Source organism: Ambystoma mexicanum, chromosome 7p, assembly GCF_040938575.1.
Source record: "Ambystoma mexicanum isolate Mex_15411 chromosome 7p, UKY_AmexF1_1, whole genome shotgun sequence".
Taxonomy (NCBI): domain Eukaryota; kingdom Metazoa; phylum Chordata; class Amphibia; order Caudata; family Ambystomatidae; genus Ambystoma; species Ambystoma mexicanum.
In genome coordinates this window covers 175,117,510-175,140,550 of record NC_090939.1, presented here as the reverse complement: position 1 = coordinate 175,140,550, position 23,041 = coordinate 175,117,510, and the positions used below count along the sequence as shown (strand labels likewise).

General features: G+C 45.8%; 1 protein-coding gene across 2 annotated transcripts in view; it reads left to right on the top strand.

Moving 5' to 3' along the window:
• ABCG1 (ATP binding cassette subfamily G member 1) overlaps positions 1-23,041 on the top strand; it is a 133,550-nt gene that overhangs the window by 55,971 nt on the left and 54,538 nt on the right. The window lies entirely within an intron of this gene.

Below are 23,041 nucleotides of genomic sequence, written 5' to 3'. Positions count from 1 at the left end.
CTGCCAGTAAAGGAAGGCCAGGATTTCCAAGAGGGAAGCAAAATCCCTCCCCTAAACATCTCCCAGGGAACAGAGGGAGATACCAAACTCAGAGGACCCATCCAGCAGCTCCAGAACCGGTACCCAGCCAGCACACAGCATGCCCTGCTAGGTTATGCCAGCAAGCTTCCTAGGTGGGAAGTGTCAAGAGAGTCTCTGAACAAAGGGCAAGACCTTTCCTGCAAACACTCTCCTCAGCTTTGGGCCGTCTGCCTTAAAGGACGACACAAGCCCAGCGAAGAAGCTAAGAGGATTGCCACAACAACCATTAAACAGTGTCCATCTTTTAAGGAACTTTTCGAGGTAGTTGAGCCCTCGAACCGTGACCGGCTGCATCACTGAGTGTTGTCATGGTGCAGTCACTAAATCTGTCCGAGATGCCTCAACCAGCATTCCAGATCCACCAACCAGCACAGACACAACGATTCTTGACCCCGAGCCACCGTGTAGGCCAGCCCGCAGCCGTACGTCCAGCCTCGCTCGCCGAATTGCCTGCCGTCTGATACCCACAGCTGTCTCCCGTCTTGAAATCTGTCGCAGAAGCTGCAAAGCACCCTGAAATGGACTCGATGCTGTGGAGCACCAAGAACTATTACAAGCACAAGGTACATTGTGGTTCTGTCCCCCTGGTCCTTCTGCAAAGGCCCCTAGGTACGTTTTCGACCCATTACTCCCTTTGTGCTGAGTCCAAGTATCCTTGAACATTGAGATTAATTACTTAACCGACTACCCTCCTGTCAGTATCCAGAGTGCATCCCCTTTTCTTCTTGAAACTGTCTTTCCTCTGTGTTCCTTTACAGGGTGGGTTGCATTTTCTAGTGGGCTAGAACTGTCTGTTGTAATAATAATAACATAGATATTTTTATACATCCTTGACTGGACAGTCACTTTTATCATTGGGTATTACTTGTATTGACGCTGTGTTGCAACTAACCAACGATTCACGACCTTGCAGAGATAAGCCTGCTGTTCCGTCCACTTTACCAAAATTGGACAACAAGGATTATAATTGACTTGTGTTCCCATCTGTTTGGATCCCTTCTGGTGTAATAGAGGTGTGGGGCTGATTGATGGTTTAAAAACCGATATTTATCACTTGACCACTGGTGCCCTGAAAGTTGATTCATCTCAGGCCCTCACAGTTGGCAACACCTCAAAAGTTGTTTTCTTATGGGGGAAAATTACTCGTCAAAGCCCATCGAGAGTACCAATCAGGCAATCAAATCTAAGGATACCTTCTAACACATGCCTTCATTATCATACTACTGAAGAAGCCATCTGCTAACCCAGTGCCTAGCCAACCACTGCCCAGTACCTGTATGGCCGTCCTGAGAAAAAGCCTAGGCAGTGTGGTAACACTAAGATTAAAGTTCCATGGCGCTTAGGAAACTTGCATAGGAAAACGAGAACATGTTTTCTTTTCAACATTTGACGATGTCTTTGAAAGTGGTCTGGGCATCTCTGCACATAAATCCCAAACTTGGTGAACTTTCACGCACCATGTCATATACAGTAAGACTGTTGAAAAATTATGTTTTGCCTTGGTATTTTCATAAACCGAAAAATACAAGATTTCAGGATGCATATCTCGAAACAGTCCACTAGCATTTTTGGAATTATTGGCACATAGACATTTCTTTCCCTGGAAATGGGACACAGTGTAACTATTTTGAATATTGGACCAGCCAAACATGAAATGTTCACTTTTTAAAATCTTGCACATTTATAAATTGGGATCTGGGTGGTGTTGTGGGCCTCCGGATCAGGCTCCTGGGACACCGCCTGAACATGGCCTTAGTCAGGGCCACTCCAGAAGATGTGTGTGGCGTGGCCCAGTATTCCCTCAGGAATTGGTATAGTGCCCTCCTTGGTAATGGTGGACCATTATCTGAACACATAGTCTGGTGCAGGCCATGGGTAGCAAAAATCTTCTCCATCGCCACGGCCACCTTGTCGCACGACACCGACTCGATGAACTCCACCTCCGGATACCTGGACCATTAATCCACAACCACCAAGTGCATGTCCCGGCCTGTGGACCCAAAGTCAACATGGATGATCTTCCAGGGCTTTGTTCCTCTTGGCATCGTCTCAATTATGGGCTCCCTCTGGGCTGGCACCATACACAGGCTGCTATTAACTCATCGACCCGCCTCTCCAGATCCGGAAACCACACCTTCTGTTGCGGGCAAGCCTTACTCTTGGCTGTTCCTTGGTGTCCTTGGTGCACCAACTCAATCACCTGGGTGACCTTACACTGTGGAATTACGATGCGTGCCCTCAGAGCAATAGCCCCGACTCCACGAATGCCAGCTCGTCCTTGAACCTCCATAGTTGTTCCAGTGCCGATCTTGCTTCTTGGGTCCTCAGAGACAACGTCTCTACCACCAACTTTCATGAGTCCTGTTGCAGGGTGGCCTTCATGATGTTAAAACATTCATTGTCAGCTGCTGCCTGTTCTTGCTCGTGGATAGGTACTGAGTTAGGAGTGGCTGCCTCCACCACCAATCTGACATGCTCGTCGGCCTCCTCTTCACTGATATTGTTTTGTCCCTCCGGATCACATCGTGGGTGTCTGGACAGATAGTCTGCCGCATTGTTGCTGCCAGGCCAGGATACCGGGAGATGCCATACTCAAGCAGCACCAGCATCCATCTCTCAATGCGAGCCGGTGTGTAAGTGACTTCAATCCAGCAATCCAACTAAGTCAATGCTTAGGATGGGATGCCCAATGGAAGCCCTTTTTTTATATATTTTTATGTCAAAGTTCTTGAAATCTGGATGATGAACCCTTGTATAACACCCCTCTCTTTGAATACCCCTGACCTCACTGAGCCAAAAAGTAGGTTTGTTTAGCAAATTAAAAGATTTATTTGCAGAATTCAACAATATATATATCACACTTTATGAACCAAATAATATCTGAATAGCACACTTATGAATATGGACGGTAATCAACAATGGGTAATATTACAAAATTGACACTCTCTTTAATCACTTAGGAGTATGAATATGGAGGATACTGTAGCAGAGAATACTTTATGTAATTGAAGGAAATGCAATAATGGGAAAGAATAGAACACAGAAATAAACTTGATATGATTTCTATCAAAAGATAATATGGTCACTTTTTCCCCTGTGACTACTCACTCCCCCCCTATGCAATATGAAGAGATGGAAATGAGGGCACACAGGTTTCAGGAATACAATCAAGAATGCAGTTCAATCCCAGTTCCCCCAGCAAGCTTAGAGAAACAGTTATGATTTTAAAACAGGCAAAAATACTTTTAAATGTGATTGCAGTGAAAGTGAAAATATGCTAAATTGATTTTAATTCACTAAAAGAGATTCAGGATGAGTGATAGTTACTTGAGATTGGTTCAGGTCAACACTAGTAATGATTCATGAATGATTATCAGAGTGAAAACGAAATTCAGCAGTTGCAATCGAGAAACAGCTATTTTTACAAGTGGTGAAATAGAGCTAAATTGCAATTTGCTGCAATTTTTCTGCGTGCGTAAATCGCGATTACGGAAAACTATAATGCGGTTCAAAAGTGGATGGATGGAAGAGGATTACTTTAAACTAAGAGATTGGTTATGGACAGTTCTAGATTAGATACTCACTCCTAGGCTTTGGAATGGAATGGGCCTCATCAAAGATCTGGTGAAGGGGTTTGGCTTCACTCTCGCCGCCGGACAGGTCTCAGGCCCTCTGGGTTCTGCATTCAGCACTGCACGACGGTCTGCTGCCTCTTGAACTGGATCTGACGGGTCTTGGATTACAGCACTGCTTTTTGGGTCCGGAGCTGGGTTCTAGCACAGGGTTCTTAGCTAGAATAGAACAGCTCAGCCCGGCTGTTAAAGGTGAGAGTCAGGTTGCAAAAGATTCTGAAGGCCTGCTGAGAGGAGTTCAGCTTTTAGGATTAGGCCTTTCTGCTTCAAAGTTCTGGATTCTGGGTTCTGGAGTTTGGTTCTAGAGTCTGGTTACTGGATCTGTCTGTATTCTGGAATCTTCCGGCACAGTGCTGCGCAGGAATCGGTGAGTAGTGGAAAAAAGTGTCTTTTATCTGGATCTCAGCAGTTCCTATTTATGTGTTTCCAAAGGGGGTGGGTAGGCTGATTCTCTATGCCCAACCCCCTAAGGATTTGATAGGTTAGAGGATTCTCTGTCTTTTGACTGGAGAAAGGATCAGCGTGTCATGAGGTGTCATCATGATGCTACCATTTACCCTCTAGGGAAGAAACTCCCCTTTCCTTTTACTTAGAAAATCAATTTTTCATAACAAACAAATTTCCAAGGTGCACAACTTGTTCATAATACATATATACATCACAGATTAATTAAGGCATGTCTCTGTTCAAGTCCCATGTTCCTACAAGCTTTAGCTCCGAAATGACAACTTATTTGCGCTTTTGGTGAGTTTCCCAATATTGGTTCTGCACCAAATTTAATACATGCATGCAGCTCCTCTCGGGGCATATTACTGTAAGTTCTTAGGTTCACAGCAACAACACTGCAGCTGTGCTATTGATCATTCCGGGGTTTGGTCTCAGAATATCACACGGCGCCCAGCTTAGTCTTAAATTGTGGGTGAATTTTTCATTGTCACAATCTCAAAGTTGTACATTTTTGTCAGCTTGTTACAATATTTTAGAAGCATTTTCCTTAAACATATATTTGGTGCAATGTTAAAACCACATCCCAGTCTGGTCCGCCCCCAGAGCTGGCTTGACTCAGAGGTCACATGCCCTGTCTCTCCCAGCTCAGTTGTTGACCAGTCACACCCAAATCTGAATATTCCATTCATCCCAAAGAATCCATTGTCTTGACTGAGAGCAACATGCCAGGGTGCCTTGGCTAGTTCCCCTTCACACTGTTTGTCAATCTCTTGGCCAAGGACAGAAGGAAGCTTCTTTTGTCCAGGGAAAAGGTGTGGAATCTGTTTGATCCCAGTGTGGGAACACTTTTTACCTCTGCAACCAATGTCTACAAATTGTCTCTTCTTACAACATAACCCACATTTTTAATACATACATTAAACAATTGCTTCCTTCAAGTCATTTCAGAATATAGTTTTACATTGTCTCCACCGCTCAGCAAGTCTTTCTTTGGCATAGTTTGGGGTTCCCTGTTCAACTTTTACAAAGAAATGGTTTAAAACGCTGGCTTCTGGTAGTGGTGAGTACCGGTATTGCACCCATTTTTGACAGCTGTCTTTTCATCAGTATCTTTAAAATAGGATTTTGCTTGATAGCATATGATTCTTGCTGACATTGTATTGATGTGGATTCTTGCAGCAGAGTAATGTGGAACACCCAACAAAGAGGTTGGATCTTTTAGGTGATTTTGTGAGCCATGATTTAAGCAATTTTTGACAATCAAGAAAATATTTTTTTGGAAGCTAGCTCTGTTTCTTTTGCAATCAGCATTGCTATTTCCAAGTGGTTTCAGGCTGCTTTGTGGGTAGCCCAATGGTGGTTTTAGGCATTGATCTCCTGTGCTCACTAAAATAGGCAAAAGTGGATGGCTGCCTATTTTTCAGGTTTTCACTGCGCATCTTCTGGTGATTTTGAGCGAGCAGCATGCTTTCCAGTGGTCATTCTGATGTTTCCGCTGCCAGCAATGCACAGTGATATTGCAGGGCTCGGATGAGTGGGTTAAGACATCCCACAAGTGACTTGGATGACGACCCAGCCAGTATGGGCAGCAGAGCATTGTGGTCCGTGACTACTGTCACTGGTCGTCCCAGCACGTAGAGATGGAAATGTTGACAACCCCACAGGTCCACCAGGGCCTCCCTCTCGATCTGGGAGTACCACTGCTCCATCTCCAACAGCGCCTTGCTGCCAGAGGCGACAGGCAGGATCTCCCCATTGGCATCCGTCTGCATGAGCCCTGCTCCCAGACCAAACGGGCTGGCATCCATCACGATTTCTGACTGCAGAGCCACGTCGAAGAAGGCCATGGTGTGTTCTGCTGTTAAAGCCCCCTTCACATCTTTGAACGCAGCCTGTTCAAGGGGTCCCCACTGCCATGCGACTTCTTTCTTAGTCAACGCCCACAAAGGCTCTGACCGGGATAAGAGGTTCCTAATGAACCAGCCACAGTATGAGACCATTCCTTAGAAACTCCAGACCTTCGACACGTTCTTCGGGGCACGTGCCTCCTAAATGTCATTACTTTCCAAGGATCCGGTGACACGCCACCTTCCTTGAACACAAGGCCAAACAACTCAATAGTCTTCCTCGGGAATTCACATTTGTCTCTGTGCAATGTCAACCCAAGAGTCTTCAGCCGTTCAAGCATTTTAGCCAACCTGTCAGGTGCTCCGCCTCCGACCTTGCATAGACCAGGATGTTGTTGCTGATATTTAAGATGCCATCCAGGTCTGCGAAGGCCCCGCGGATAATGTTTTGAAAAAATTCTGCCGCCGACGACTCTCCAAAGCTCAGATGCTTGTAACGGTAAAGGCCACGATGCATGGTAAAAGTTGTTATATACAGCGAGTCTGGGTGTAGCACCACCTGATTGTATCCGGCCCAAAGTACCAGGTTAGAGAAGAAGCAAGCCCCTTGTAGCTCAGCGATAATATCCTCTATTGTGTGGGTGATGTGACGCTCCCGCTTGATTGCCTTATTTGGGAGCCACATGTCCACACATATATGCACATAGTCCAGTTGTTTAGGTTTCCTGGCGATGACAATGGGGGAGACCCAAGGCGTCGGCCCCTCAACCTTCCCGATGATATCTAACTCAACCAGGCTGTCCAGCTCTTTATCTACCAGGTCCCACAGATGGAATGGAACCCAGCTGTGTTTTAGGGTGATAGGTTGGATGGACTCATCAATGTGAAGCCTCACCGGATCACCTGCCATGTGCCTGATGCCTTCAAACAGTTTACTGCACTTCATCAGGAGCACTGGCACATCCTCCACATACACTGCATATGCAAAACTCACAATGCCCAATGCCTCTTCTGCCGCACAACTCAACAGGGTGTTACTGCTGACAGTTGTGACATAGAATCGGGCCCTGATGGACGACCCTCGATGTTCCACCTTGGCCAAAAACGCCACAGAAAGCGGGATGGGTTGTTCACCTCCAAACGTGAAAATACATGCTTTTGGTTTCTGTAGCTTAGGCAGCACTGTCTTGGCATCGTAGTGTACTTTCACAGTGTTAGGGAGAATTCTCTGTTTAGGCTGAATTTCCCTACCTAGTGAGTCCCCCAGCAGCTTTGCTGGATTTCTGGGGTTTCTTTTTTTCTCCTGCCAAGAGTGAGACTCTTTTACCCTCACTCTTGGACATGTTGAAGTGTGTTTTCTTGGTTAAACCTTGTGTTGAATGGGCTATGGGGTCTTTTACTCCATAGGGCCTCATGTATTTTTGTGATGTGGGTTACACAGCACCCTCTGTGCCGTGACCCAGGGGTGTCCTAGGGACTCCCCAACATAGACTCCATACCCTGGGACTGACTACTGTCTCCCAGGGCATGTAAAGTCACCAAAGACTTTGCTAGTCTTGAATCCTGAACAGAACCAGTACAAACCATCATATTGAGGACGTACTGGCTGGGGCAATTCGATTGCCCCAGGGTCTGTTAGTCGAGGGGGCACGTCTCCGTCCCCCCTGATCGAGTTTTGGCTGGTGGCAGTGGAAACTACGTTTTATATTCGACCGCAAATATTTTCCTATGGGATTTCCCATTGTTTTAGGCTAACACATTTAATTATTTATTTACGGTAGCCTTAAACATACCGCCGGTTTTATATATTTATTTTTATAACTCCGGTTGGGACTTTTTGCCAAAACTTGATTCTAAAATGGCGTTGGTGTTCGCCTCTGTAACTCTGACCCAAAGTGGAGCCCTTTGTTCCACTTTTGGCGGGCTTCTCCACAGAAGCCCTCCAAAGTGGTGCCACTCTGTCTGGGGTACTTAGGAGGGGTGGAGGGGGATTTAGGCACCCTGGACTGAGTTACCTTGGTAACTCAAGTCGCACTCCGTCCTGATTGGCCCAAGTGGTGAGCCGGCCGGCTCACCACTTAGCATGTTTGAGTGACAGCTAGGCTGGGTGAATGGGGGTTTGCTGCATAAAAGCAGGGCTTTGGGGACTGGAACTTCAGAAGTCGCCACAGGACCAAGAATCCGACGAGGGAAGAGCTGAGCCGACCTGCTTCGACGACACCACCCGGTGGAGCCCTGCTGAACCGTCTCACCACTTTTCCCGACGACCGAGGAGAACTCTTAGCGGAGTGGCTCCTTCCCTTGACTGGTGGGGACAACCAGTTTTCGCCTTCTTTTCGCTTCTCGAGGTATCTCGTGGCCGCCTTGCCAGTGCCAAGCACCCCGGCAACCGGAACCCCACCACTTTTACCCCAACCACGAAAGTCGGTACAACCCTTTAACCGGAGGACTCCGCGGCTGGTTTCTTCCCGGGCAGTGCAACGACCCTCTTCTTCTGCTCTTCAGCGAGAACTTCTTCTCCCCTGACCGACGTCGAGCCCTGCTGCCACTGCCTGGAACAACTGCCACCGCTGGAGGATCCTTTCCGCTTAAGGTACCGTGTTCCGCCTGGCTTCCCTTGCTACCGACTGTACGGGGTAGATTTAGCCCCCGGCTTTCGAACCTGGGAGTGCCTGTAGCACCTTGGCTAAACTTTCTAAGCCACACTAAACTCTTTCTAACTCTGTGCAAGACTTTGAATCCCTAATAACAGTGTGATCTTGGGCACATTTTTGCTCCGGCTACTCTAAGAGTGGGCCCTGCCTAGTGACTTTTGCTCACCTGTGACTTTGTGCTTCTTTGAGCCTATTGCAAGTGTTCTGGATCTTAGAGTGGTGTGTTTAACCCATTTCTGTTTCTCTTTACCCCTTTCCCTAACCTACTAGAGTGTCATCTAACGTTAAGCGCTCACCTCTGTTTTAATTATGTGGTATTAACTTAGAGTTGTCTAGATAGGAGTAAGGGTTGAAACTGCTTTCATCATAACTGTGTTTGAAGTGTTTTTACTATATTTTGCTAGAGTGATTTCCACTTATGTGTATTTAATAAATCAATAACTATATACTTTTGAAACCAAGCTCTGGTCAGTGTTTGCTTGTGCTATTGTGTCCGGGTACATATTGTGTATACTTTGCATACTGCCTAACTCTTCTTGAGGGAAGTCTGATTGCTCAGCCACAGCTACCAGGTAAATCTGGGTGGTACAGACTGCTACCAAGTGGGTTTACTGCTATACCTGTAGTCTTAAATCTTTTGCAGTGTTCCCCAAGGGAACTGCACAGGTTTCTGCCTAACACTGGTGTACAGCGGTGGGATCTGTATTGAGTATACATTTTATTGTACTTTAGATACCTTAGTGCAACTAACCACAAAGCTTAGCACTGTAAAGGTAATCCTCTAACATGTCAGTTATAGAAAGCTATAGTCAAGAGTCCCTTGCAGCCAAAACTGCTGATTGTTTAAGAGTGCTCTGTAAACATAAGGACCTCCTGACTAAGGGCAAGAAAATGGAGCTGATTGAAAGATTGTTAGCTAACCAAAGTCTGGGTGATGGCTCAGAGGCACCTACCACTCCAGCCACTGTAGATGACAGTATTGAAGTTAACATGGAGCAAAATGTTGATGATTCTGAGGAAGAGTCAGAAGAGGAGGGTGAGGCTGTTGTAACTGTCCCCCCTAGGCCTCTGCCTGCTCTACCTGCTGTACCTACTGGACCTTTACCAGGTCCCACATTTAGTCCTCAGTACTATGAACTGGAGAAAATGAAGCTAGAATTGGAGTATAAGAAACTTAATGCTCAAACTGACAAAGAACTAAGGCTAAGGGAAATGGAGCTCAAGTATGACTTAGAAATGAAGAAATTATCTGTTGAGAATGTTTCTCTCTCTGGCTCCTCTAGAAGTTCCAGTCCTAAAAGACCCCGGATGCCTAAAGAATTGATTGGTATGTATGAGCCTAAGTTGGATGTGTTGGATTGGTTGTCTCTGTTTGAATATAATCATGGGCTCCAGAACATCACAGGAAATGACTTACTCACCTGGTTGTTCTCTAGGCTTCCCCCTGTTGCAACTGATGTGGTAATGGAGATGGGGGAGGAGGATAGGAAAGACTATGAATGTGTGAAACTAGCTTTGATAGCTAGGTTTGGGAAGACCCCTTCCCAGTATCTTAAGAGGTTTAGGAGCCTCAAAAAGCATGATGGTACCCCTTGGGCTACCTGGGTGAGTGAATGTTTGAAAAACTTAGAGGGATGGATTAAGGGTTACAAGGTGAACACTTATGAAGGTATGAAGAATTTGTTTATGTTGGAGACTATTTATGATGCCTGCTCTCCTGAGCTCAGACAACACTTGGCTGATTCCAGGGAATTAGATTCCCGGAAGCTAGCTAAGGCTGCTGACTTGTGGGTTGCCAACAGGGCCACACACAAGGATTCTGGGGTAACTCAGAAGAAGGATGGGGAGAAACAGTCTAAAAAGGACTCCAAAGAGAATTCTAATACTACAAATTCCAAAGAGGGCCCCAAACAAAACTATAAGGGTAAACCACAAGGGAAACCAAATCAGGCTAGTGTACCTTCTGGTCCCAGACCAGAAGGAGGTCAGAACAAGCCTCCATTCCAGCGAGCCTTTGGCTCATGCTTTGTTTGTAAGGCTACTGACCATGTGAAAGGAGATCCCAGATGTAAGGGTAAACCTTCAGGGGTCCAGCTTGCCTCCTTAGCCTTCGCTCCAGAAGAGGAAGTACATATGGCAAGTGGAAACTTTCTATTACTAGCTGATGAACCCACTGGAGTCTCAGCTAGTGTTTCTTTAGTCTCTCTGGGGTTGTGGGAACAACAGAATTTAGATGTCTATAACTCTATCCCAGATAATACTAAAGAGTATTATAAGGACAGTGTCCAGGTGAATGGTCAGGAGACTCCTGCCATTAGGGACACTGGAGCCAGCATAACTGTGGTGGATGAATCATTTTTCAAGGCAGAGGATGTTGCTAAGGCACCCAAATGCCTCACCAAGTTAGCTGGTGGGCCTGTGCAGATGTGTCCCCAGTTACCAGTTCTCATCCAATGTAATGATATGGCTGTAAAAATACCTGTCAGTGTACAATGTGAAGTGCCAGGTAGGGTTCTGTTGGGTAATGACCTCAAAGCTCTTGGAGTTGTATCTCATACCCCCAGACCCCCTAGCAAAAGGTTACAGGAACTCACAAAACCTGCAAGAGAGAAAACCCTGAGAGGGTTATCTCAGGAGATGATGACAGAAATCACTCCTCTACCACTGGAACAACTTACTGCAGTAACTACCAGATCAGGAGCAAAGGGGCAACCCAAAACTCCTAGGAAAAAGCCAGCAGCAAGCACTCCAGTGCTTCCAACAAGGACTTCCCCTAGGTTGTCCAAAGTTACACCTGTAACTCCACCTCCAGCTGAGGCTGAGAGGGAGGTACAACCCTGTGTGGTTGAGCTAGACTCTGAGGAAGAGCTAGAAGGAGGCCCCGACCTTATTGGAGATTTGGACCCTGAGGACCATCCTGAGCTGCAGTCTTTACTGGCAGAAGGTGGGCCTAGCAGGGCAGCTTTTCGTAAGGGGCAAAGAGAATGTCCAACTCTGGAAGGTCTCCGCCACCAGGCAGCTTCTCAAGCTGATGGGCAAGAGCCTGGGAAGTATAGGTTACACTGGGAAGATGGCCTCTTCTACAGTGAACCCACCGAGTCTGAACCTGGAGACTATAAACGCCTTGTAGTCCCACAAGAGAACAGACAACAGTTCTTACAACTAGCCCATGAGATACCTTTGGCTGGTCACTTGAGTTTCAAGAAGACCAAGGAAAGGCTCTCACTCTACTTTTATTGGCCAAAGATGGGGGCTGAAGTAGATAGATATTGTAAGAGCTGCCATACCTGCCAGACTTCTGGTAAGGTTGGTTCCAAGAATGTGGCACCTTTAGTGCCTCTCCCAGTTGTGGGAGTCCCATTTGAGAGGGTAGGGATTGACATTGTTGGTCCCCTTGATCCCCCAACCTCCTCAGGCAACAGGTTTATCCTTGTTGTAGTAGACCATGCTACTAGGTACCCTGAGGCAATTCCTATGAGGACTGTTACAGCTCCGGCTGTGGCTAAGGCCCTCCTTGGTATTTTTACCAGGGTTGGGTTTCCTAAGGAGGTAATCTCTGACAGGGGGTCAAACTTTATGTCCCACTACATGAAAGCCATGTGGAAAACCTGTGGAGTTACCTACAAGTTCTCAACCGCATACCACCCTCAGACAAACGGGTTGGTTGAAAGGTTTAACAGAACCATGAAGAGCATGATAGGTGCTTTAGAAGAACCCCTTAAGAAGAAGTGGGATCTTCTACTGCCATGCCTTCTCTTTGCTTATAGAGAAGTCCCTCAGGAGGGAGTAGGTTATTCTCCCTTTGAGCTTCTCTATGGCCATCCAGTCAGAGGTCCATTGGCCCTGATTAAGGAGGGATTGGAAGGTGCTCCTCCCCTCAAGCCAGTCAGAGTGACTGACTATGTGATAGGTCTCCGGAGGAGAATGTCACACATGATGGCAGAAGCAAGTGACAACTTGAAAGCTGGTCAAGCCCTGGTCAAACATTGGCACGACCAGAAGGCTAACATGGTCGAGTTTACTCAAGACCAGCTAGTTCTAGTTATGCTCCCAACAAGGCAGAGGGCCTTGCAAGACAAATGGATGGGACCCTTCAAGGTTGTGGGAAAACTTGGAGAGGTCAACTATCTGGTGGATCTGGGCAGACCCAGGGAAGCTCCTAGAGTCTTCCACACCAACCGACTACAAGCATACATCTCCAGACCTGATGTAGGAGCCTTGCTTCTAGCTTCAGCTGCCGAGGAAGAAGAGAGTGAATCTCTCCCTGATCTCCTCAGAGGTGTGCCTTTAGATGAAAAAGTTGAAGGAGTCAACCTCTCTTCAGACCTGACACCTGAGCAACGAGAGGAGTGCAAATCTATGTTAAATCAGTTTGCCTCCCTGTTCTCACTGTCACCAGGCTTGACCCCTTGGGGCCAGCATGAGATACTCACTGGTGACTGTCTGCCAGTCAAAAGCAGAGGATACAGAATGTCAGAACATATCAGAGCCCACATCAAAGGAGAGGTCAAGAAGATGCTTGATCTCGGGGTAATAGAGCCCTCTACTAGTCCATGGTCTAGCCCAGTTGTGTTAGTACCAAAGGCAGGATCCAAAGACTTGAGATTCTGTGTGGACTATAGAGCTCTAAATGCAGTCACCAAGACTGATGCCCACCCTTTGCCCAGGACAGATGAGTTGGTGGATAAACTTGGTGCAGCCAAGTACCTCAGCACATTTGACCTGACGTCAGGCTATTGGCAAATAGCCCTGACAGACCATGCCAAGGAGAAAACTGCATTTTCAACCCCAGTTGGCTTGTACCAGTTTAAGGTCATGCCTTTTGGACTAAAAAATGCACCTGCCACATTCCAAAGGATGGTGAACCAAGTTCTGGCTGGGATGGAAGATTTCTGCATGGCATACTTGGATGACATTGCAGTCTTCAGCCACTCCTGGGAAGAGCATGTGAACCACCTAGGACATGTGTTGCAGGCTCTGGAACAGGCCCATTTGACAATCAAAGCCAGTAAATGCCAGATTGGTCAAAGTAAAGTGGTCTACCTTGGACATGAGGTAGGAGGTGGAGAAATAAGGCCTTTGCCCAGCAAGATTGAAGCTGTGCAAAATTGGACAACACCAACTACTCAAACCCAAGTGAGAGCTTTTCTAGGCCTCACTGGATATTACAGGAATTTCATTGAGAACTATGGGACCATAGCTTCTCCACTGAATGTAATCTCCTCTCCCAAATTCCCTAAAAAGGTAAAATGGAATGAGGAGTGCAATCAGGCCTTTGAAAAACTGAAGAGAGCTCTTTGCCAAGCTCCAGTATTGAGAGCTCCTGACTACCACCAACCTTTCATTGTACAAACTGATGCTTCCAATGTAGGTATAGGTGCAGTTCTAAGCCAACTGGATGAGAAGGGTAGGGAGCACCCCATTTGCTTCATCAGTAGGAAACTGAAGGATCCTGAGACAAGGTGGGCAACTATCGAAAGAGAATGCTTTGCTATTGTGTGGGCACTGAAGAAGTTTAGGCCATACTTGTATGGTTCTACTTTTGTTATTCAGACTGACCACCAACCCTTGAGATGGTTAATGCAAATGAAAGGGGAAAATCCAAAACTATTGAGATGGTCAATCTGCCTGCAAGGGTTTGATTTCACCATTGAGCACAGGTCAGGGTGTCACCATCAAAATGCTGATGGACTCTCTAGGATGTATATCATCGACTAGAGGTATGAGGTTCATCCAGGAGTGGATTAAATCCTCCTGTCCCTTAGTCTGGGGGGGGCGAGTGTTAGGGAGAATTCTCTGTTTAGGCTGAATTTCCCTACCTAGTGAGTCCCCCAGCAGCTTTGCTGGATTTCTGGGGTTTCTTTTTTTCTCCTGCCAAGAGTGAGACTCTTTTACCCTCACTCTTGGACATGTTGAAGTGTGTTTTCTTGGTTAAACCTTGTGTTGAATGGGCTATGGGGTCTTTTACTCCATAGGGCCTCATGTATTTTTGTGATGTGGGTTACACAGCACCCTCTGTGCCGTGACCCAGGGGTGTCCTAGGGACTCCCCAACATAGACTCCATACCCTGGGACTGACTACTGTCTCCCAGGGCATGTAAAGTCACCAAAGACTTTGCTAGTCTTGAATCCTGAACAGAACCAGTACAAACCATCATATTGTGGACGTACTGGCTGGGGCAATTCGATTGCCCCAGGGTCTGTTAGTCGAGGGGGCACGTCTCCGTCCCCCCTGATCGAGTTTTGGCTGGTGGCAGTGGAAACTACGTTTTATATTCGACCGCGAATATTTTCCTATGGGATTTCCCATTGTTTTAGGCTAACACATTTAATTATTTATTTACAGTAGCCTTAAACATACCGCCGGTTTTATATATTTATTTTTATAACTCCGGTTGGGACTTTTTGCCAAAACTTGATTCTAAAATGGCGTTGGTGTTCGCCTCTGTAACTCTGACCCAAAGTGGAGCCCTTTGTTCCACTTTTGGCGGGCTTCTCCACAGAAGCCTTCCAAAGTGGTGCCACTCTGTCTGGGGTACTTAGGAGGGGTGGAGGGGGATTTAGGCACCCTGGACTGAGTTACCTTGGTAACTCAAGTCGCACTCCGTCCTGATTGGCCCAAGTGGTGAGCCGGCCGGCTCACCACTTAGCATGTTTGAGTGACAGCTAGGCTGGGTGAATGGGGGTTTGCTGCATAAAAGCAGGGCTTTGGGGACTGGAACTTCAGAAGTCGCCACAGGACCAAGAATCCGACGAGGGAAGAGCTGAGCCGACCTGCTTCGACGACACCACCCGGTGGAGCCCTGCTGAACCGTCTCACCACTTTTCCCGACGACCGAGGAGAACTCTTAGCGGAGTGGCTCCTTCCCTTGACTGGTGGGGACAACCAGTTTTCGCCTTCTTTTCGCTTCTCGAGGTATCTCGTGGCCGCCTTGCCAGTGCCAAGCACCCCGGCAACCGGAACCCCACCACTTTTACCCCAACCACGAAAGTCGGTACAACCCTTTAACCGGAGGACTCCGCGGCTGGTTTCTTCCCGGGCAGTGCAACGACCCTCTTCTTCTGCTCTTCAGCGAGAACTTCTTCTCCCCTGACCGACGTCGAGCCCTGCTGCCACTGCCTGGAACAACTGCCACCGCTGGAGGATCCTTTCCGCTTAAGGTACCGTGTTCCGCCTGGCTTCCCTTGCTACCGACTGTACGGGGTAGATTTAGCCCCCGGCTTTCGAACCTGGGAGTGCCTGGAGCACCTTGGCTAAACTTTCTAAGCCACACTAAACTCTTTCTAACTCTGTGCAAGACTTTGAATCCCTAATAACAGTGTGATCTTGGGCACATTTTTGCTCCGGCTACTCTAAGAGTGGGCCCTGCCTAGTGACTTTTGCTCACCTGTGACTTTGTGCTTCTTTGAGCCTATTGCAAGTGTTCTGGATCTTAGAGTGGTGTGTTTAACCCATTTCTGTTTCTCTTTACCCCTTTCCCTAACCTACTAGAGTGTCATCTAACGTTAAGCGCTCACCTCTGTTTTAATTATGTGGTATTAACTTAGAGTTGTCTAGATAGGAGTAAGGGTTGAAACTGCTTTCATCATAACTGTGTTTGAAGTGTTTTTACTATATTTTGCTAGAGTGATTTCCACTTATGTGTATTTAATAAATCAATAACTATATACTTTTGAAACCAAGCTCTGGTCAGTGTTTGCTTGTGCTATTGTGTCCGGGTACATATTGTGTATACTTTGCATACTGCCTAACTCTTCTTGAGGGAAGTCTGATTGCTCAGCCACAGCTACCAGGTAAATCTGGGTGGTACAGACTGCTACCAAGTGGGTTTACTGCTATACCTGTAGTCTTAAATCTTTTGCAGTGTTCCCCAAGGGAACTGCACAGGTTTCTGCCTAACACACCATGACGTTGACGTTAAATGAAATTCATCACACTTCAAATGTAGTCCTAGCTCTTAGTTCACCACTATTTCTCAACAGCTGCTTTAAACATGCTTTACTTAAAGTGAATGTCCTGAATTAGTGGTGCAGTGCGGCTTCAGGTTGCATTTGTCTGGATGGATAGCTGAAAGGTAAGTACACTGCGGGTCTCTGACTTGAGATCAGCCTTACTTTACAAGTTCAAATCCCGAAACAGGACTGACTTAGCCTGTTGCCCTTCTAAAGTGGATTACATTGGGTTAATAGCACCTGTTATTACAGCAATTAGAAGCCGGAGAAATTTGGCATGACGTGCCATAGAAGTACACGCATTATTATTATTTGTAGTGTGATGGGCCATATAGTGTACTTGGGAAATATTTAATTAGGACTGAGTGTTTGTACCTCAACTTTGGCATTCACACAGGATGTAGAATTAACAAAGGAAGTGACTTCATGTGACTGTATGCAAATAAGTCAGATGATAGCTAAGCAGGGGGAAATGAAGCGTGGTTTCCAAATCCAGTGTTCAGATAACCTTTGCGGCCCAGCGTACGCCCTGCAGTAGGGCCATAATGAGGGAGTCTGACTCATGGCTCAGTGAGCTGGATTAACTGAGGGAACATCTCACCTGTGCAGAAAGGGTTTCTTTCATATGTGCCGCCGCTGCTGAATTCCAGATAAACTGCCTGTAAAGAGAAGGTGAAATCCATTGCACGCTGGCATCCATACTCAGTGCCTTTGTTCCCTGCCATACGGCCTGGGGCCATTAAATGGTGCATAATTAGGGCACAGCAATATATGCCCGCCTTGCCCTCTGGAAACCTGGCAGGAAGATGCATGAATCAAAGTGTTGAACAATAATAAGGCTGACAAGCTCAGATTAGACTGTGGGGAATTAAAAATAAAAAGGTCAAGAAAGATTGCGGAGCAACTACAGCTCACATGTTCATGTTACTTTTTCCCCTTGTTGAGCATATTGATTCATTAATTGGCTCTAATTTACAATTACGGAAACACTGAACGTGGATTGGCTCAATTGCAAGCCATCCAGTGTATGCATTTGTGTGCATCGCGCGCCGGGTTTGAAAGCCTCCTCACTCACCTCCCCATTCATTACTATGGATCAACTTGGCCCGCAATGATGCTTCGTTGATCCCTAATAATAAAGCAGTATGCGCGTTCTAGTCTCTCTAGAACAAACGCGTACTGCGGCTGCCTTTTCAAACGGCAAAACAAATGCTGAATTAAATATATAACAGCACCATTAGTATCCCGGGGCTACAAACCCTGGAGTACTAATGGCAGTAAGCCCCTCACATGGCGGGCCATTACCGCCTAATGATAATGCCCCCGAGGCCTCTGCTCAGGCCCTCGCTACGTTCGAGCCTATAACTATGGACCCCGGGGTCAGTACCTTAGGCGGTAATGGCCCGACGGCTTAGGGCTTATTGCCACAATAGTTGATTCCCATACGCCCATCCTCCAAGTGGTAGACGGTCTTTTCCAGCCCCTACAGGTATGATAGGCTCCAAGTCACAAGGGACACACATGGCCGCTGTTCCAGTGAATCAATGGTGTAGCATTGGCTGCCATGGAAAGGGAGAAGGAACTACATGCAGTTCCTCTATCCCTTGTCCATGGCGGCCATCTTGTTTAGTCATTTTCTTTTGGTTTAGGGACGGCGACTAATGCATTTTTCAACATTAAAAATAACTATTAAGATCCTGGAAAAGCATACGAGGATGATAATAGCAGTAAACCCTCCCTGACCAGGAATCCCCCACCCCCAGCACTTCTGGGTTTATTTCTTAATTAGAAACAGAGTCCATAATGAAAACTATCGTCTTTACTACTCATAGTACACATTCCATAATAAAAAATAATCAGTGGGCATTGCTACTTGCTGTATACATTCCTTTAAAAAAACAGGGGCCTTATCTACTCATAGAGTTTCCTTAATAAAAACAGTGACCTTTGCTACTCGTACAGATTACATGTAAGTACCCGGCACGCCAATGCCACAGGAACTTGGATTGGTTCAATTGCGAGCCATACCACAGTGTAATCCTGTGTACGCATTTGCCTGCATCGCGCGCCGGGTCTGAAAGCTTCCTCACTCACCTCCCCATTCATTACTACGGATCAACTTGGCCCAAAATGGCACTCTGTTGATTCGTAGTAATAAAGGAGTATGCGCGTTCTAGTGTCTCTAGAACTAACGCGTACTGCGGCCGCCTTTTCAAATGGCAAAACAAATGTTGAATGAAAAATATAACAACGCCATTAGTATCCCGGGACTTCAAACCCCAGAATACTAATGGTAATCAGTCCCTCGCTGGCGGGCCCTTACCGGCTAATGCTAATGCTCCTGGGGCCTCTGTTAAGGCCCTCGCGGGGTCCCAGGGCATTACCTTAGGTGGTAATGGCCCACCGGCTCTGGGCTTGTGGCCACAATAAAGGCTGTGACCTTTGCTTCTCGTTATACACATTCCATATTAAAAGCATTGATCTTTGCTACTCGTGTTACACATTCCTAAATAAAAACAGTTGGGCCTGATTAACAAATGGCTTTTCAGTGGTAAGCACTAATTGAAAAGGCTTTGGTAATCAGGCCTGTGAAGAACTCCAGTATTCTCAAAGTATTTGTCTGAAACAGTGTCCACCTCCTCACACCATGCAGATGTTAAGGAAAGTGGGTAAACTCCTGTCCCAGAACACAGAAGGCTGATGGCGAAGTACAACCATGCCAGAACGGAAAATCTGAGCCTCGTGCAAGGTGCCTGACTCCATTGTGGAATATTTGGGTCAAGTCATTCTTGGGCAGATTAGCTCTGGTGGGGGAGGGCCGGAGCAGGAATGTATTCTGTATTCAAGGCTCTGTGGCTTTACTCTGCAGCATCTGATGAAGAAGTCTTTGGGGCTTTAAAAGCCAAGGCTTTGTAACATTTCTGCGTAGTGCAGTTAGTCCAATAAAAGGTTTCAAAACCTGCATCTTGTGTGATTTTAAAACTCGATTAAGGCGGCATTGAATGTTTCTTCGCACTTCTGCGTGCAAGAATAGATGCTGCTCTGTCTCGTGCAATCAAAGATTGATTATGCAGCCGAAGGGAGACTAAAGTAATCTTGACAGCAGCGCTAAGTGGAGCAGTGTTCCAAAATGCTTCACATTCAAGTACTGTAATATTACAGCACGGTAAGTAATCCAGGTCCTTCAATAATGCAAATAGCTGGGAAGCGTGCAGCGAATAAGTGTTGACTTGAGAGAACTGTGCCATTCTGCAGCCGTTTATTCAGCCGAATCAGCCAGTCTGAGGTTAATACAGTGAATTCCATTCAAATGGGTAATTATAGCGCCTACTATTACTGTGCTTACGGGCATGCTATATCTAGCATGAAGAGCTATATAAAATAGTGATATACAAAGTAGGATTTGGGTATCCATGGAAGTTCAAAGGAGCCTTCAGGTGTTGAAACCAACCAAGGTCCTATTTAGGTACCTTATGAAACCAAAGTAAAATTCATATGCCGCAACAATCCAAAATAGGATTCAGGAATTCAGGTACTGCAACTATTCAAAGTAGGATTCAGGTACCACCACAACTATCCAAAATAGGATTCAGGTACCACAACTATTAAAAGTAGTATTCAGGTACTGCAACTATTCGGAGTAGGATTCAGGTAGCGTAACTATTCAAAGTAGGATTCAGGTACCACAACTATTAAAAGTAGGATTCACGTACTACAACTATTCAGAGTAGGTAGGATTCAGGTACCGTAACTATTCAAAGTAGGATTCAGGTACCACAACTATTAAAAGTAGGATTCAGGTACAATAACTATTCAAAGTAGGATTCAGGTACCACCACAACTATCCAAAATAGGATTTGGGTACCGCAACTATTCAAAGTAGGATTCAGGTACCATAACTATTCAAAGTAGGATTCAGGTACCACCACAACTATCCAAAATAGGATTCAGGTACCACCACAACTATCCAAAATAGGATTCAGGTACCACAACTATTAAAAGTAGGATTCAGGTACTGCAACTATTCAGAGTAGGATTCAGGTACCGTAACTATTCAAAGTAGGATTCAGTTACCACAACTATTACAAGTAGGATTCAGGTACTACAACTATTCAGAGTAGGATTCAGGTACCGTAACTATTCAAAGTAGAATTCAGGTACCACAACTATTAAAAGTAGGATTCAGGTACTGCAACTATTCAAAGTAGGATTCAGGTACCGCAACTATTCAAAGTAGGATTCAGGTACCATAACTATTCAAAGTAGGATTCAGGTACCACCACAACTATCCAAAATAGGATTCAGGTACCACCACAACTATCCAAAATAGGATTCAGGTACCACAACTATTAAAAGTAGGATTCAGGTACTGCAACTATTCAGAGTAGGATTCAGGTACCGTAACTATTCAAAGTAGGATTCAGTTACCACAACTATTACAAGTAGGATTCAGGTACTACAACTATTCAGAGTAGGATTCAGGTACCGTAACTATTCAAAGTAGAATTCAGGTACCACAACTATTAAAAGTAGGATTCAGGTACTGCAACTATTCAAAGTAGGATTCAGGTACAATAACTATTCAAAGTAGGATTCAGGTACCACCACAACTATCCAAAATAGGATTCAGGTATCGCAACTATTCAAAGTAGGATTCAGGTACAATAACTTTTCAAAGTAGGATTCAGGTACCACCACAACTATCCAAAATAGGATTCAGGTACTGCAACTATTCAAAGTAGGCTTCAGGTACCATAACTATTCAAAGTAGGATTCAGGTACCACCACAACTATCCAAAATAGGATTCAGGTACCACAACTATTAAAAGTAAGATTCAGGTACCATAACTATTCAAAGTAGGATTCAGGTACCACAACTATTAAAAGTAGGATTCAGGTACTGCAACTATTCAAAATAGGATTCAGGTACCGCAACTATTCAAAGTAGGATTCAAGTACTGCAACAATCCAAAGTAAGAATGCAATGCCATAAACACCTGTGTACGAGCTTCACGCTCTGAAATACCTGTGTACGAGTGCGATATAAATAAAATATCAATATCAATAGCAATCATAATTAATATTCAGATAACATGTCAGTACACTGTTGGACTCAGGTGCTGTATTATTCCAATATAGGATTTCAATAGGGTAGCAGCACCCTGATGCCAGATGTATTTACAGTAGGAATACAAACTAGAATTCAGGTGTCCTAGATGCAGACACCTTCACAATCCAGAATAGGTTTCGGGTAAGCGACCGTTCAACGATTCAGTCAAGCACGGCAGCAAAATAAACTTGGTTTATGCATCAGTGCAACACAGAGGATCCATGCACTGAACTCTGCAAGACTAAAACAACCAGCTCTTATAATTCGATGAAAAGAGCATGGAATAAAACATTTGCAGCAACTGAGTTTCACCCCACACCCACCCTTCCCCCACAATCTTCCATTGTGCGCACCGGTTTTGGTGCGTATCCAGGAGGATACGCCGGGCCAGTGAAATTCCAAAACTATCAGGGACAGCAAACAATGTAACTCTCAAAGAGCCTGAGGGAGAATTAGCAGGAAAATCCCTGTCTAAATGAAATGAACACAATTATCCCAAATCTTGCTGAAGTTACCGAAAAAGACCACAACATGTTTTATGAAATAGATACGGATGTATGAAATCAGAGGGCGTTTGCAGGAGCAATGGTTTCCCTGGCAGGTACTGCACTAGGCTGGTGTCTGCACCTGCCTCGACCTAGCACCAGCCCTGCATAGATCTGTTAAGGGGTGCTCCCTCTTTAGCCAGTCCACCCTCCCCTCGACTCACCCCCAGTGCACTGCCCCATCATCCAGTGCAAAGAGATGTCCCGTGACGTCACACGTTGTCGATTTGTTTGGGAACCATGGAGTATTTTTCCGGTCCTTTTTTAGATCTTGGATGGAGTCCCCACTATATTCGAAGGGGCAGTGCTGCATTCACATGTGTGGCCAGGGTAGCAGTTGTAGGCAAATGCTTCATTCAGCTTGGCACGTCTTATGCAACCGGGGCAAGAGGTTTGTGTGTGTGTGTGTGTGCTATAACTGTTTCAGAAAGAAAGGGCAGAAGAGAAAGACATTGAAATAAAAATAAACTCTCTGTTTTGAGAAGGAACAGATTCATTTACATCTTCCTATAGTTCGGCATGCCCATTTCTAATACACTGCCGCTCTTGCGGCTTTACTATTCATTTTAGGGGCACATGTGTAATACTGTGCTTTGCCATCAATATCCAACATCGTCCCTATTTGCTAATTCAGCTGCACCTCAAGCATCCACCGAAGACATGTGGATATGGTGGAACCATGGTGTAATGTTGACATCATGAAATCAAATGAAGGCATCGTTTGATAGTATTTACCTGGTTGTGTATCTGAGGACACGCTTCTATCATGAGT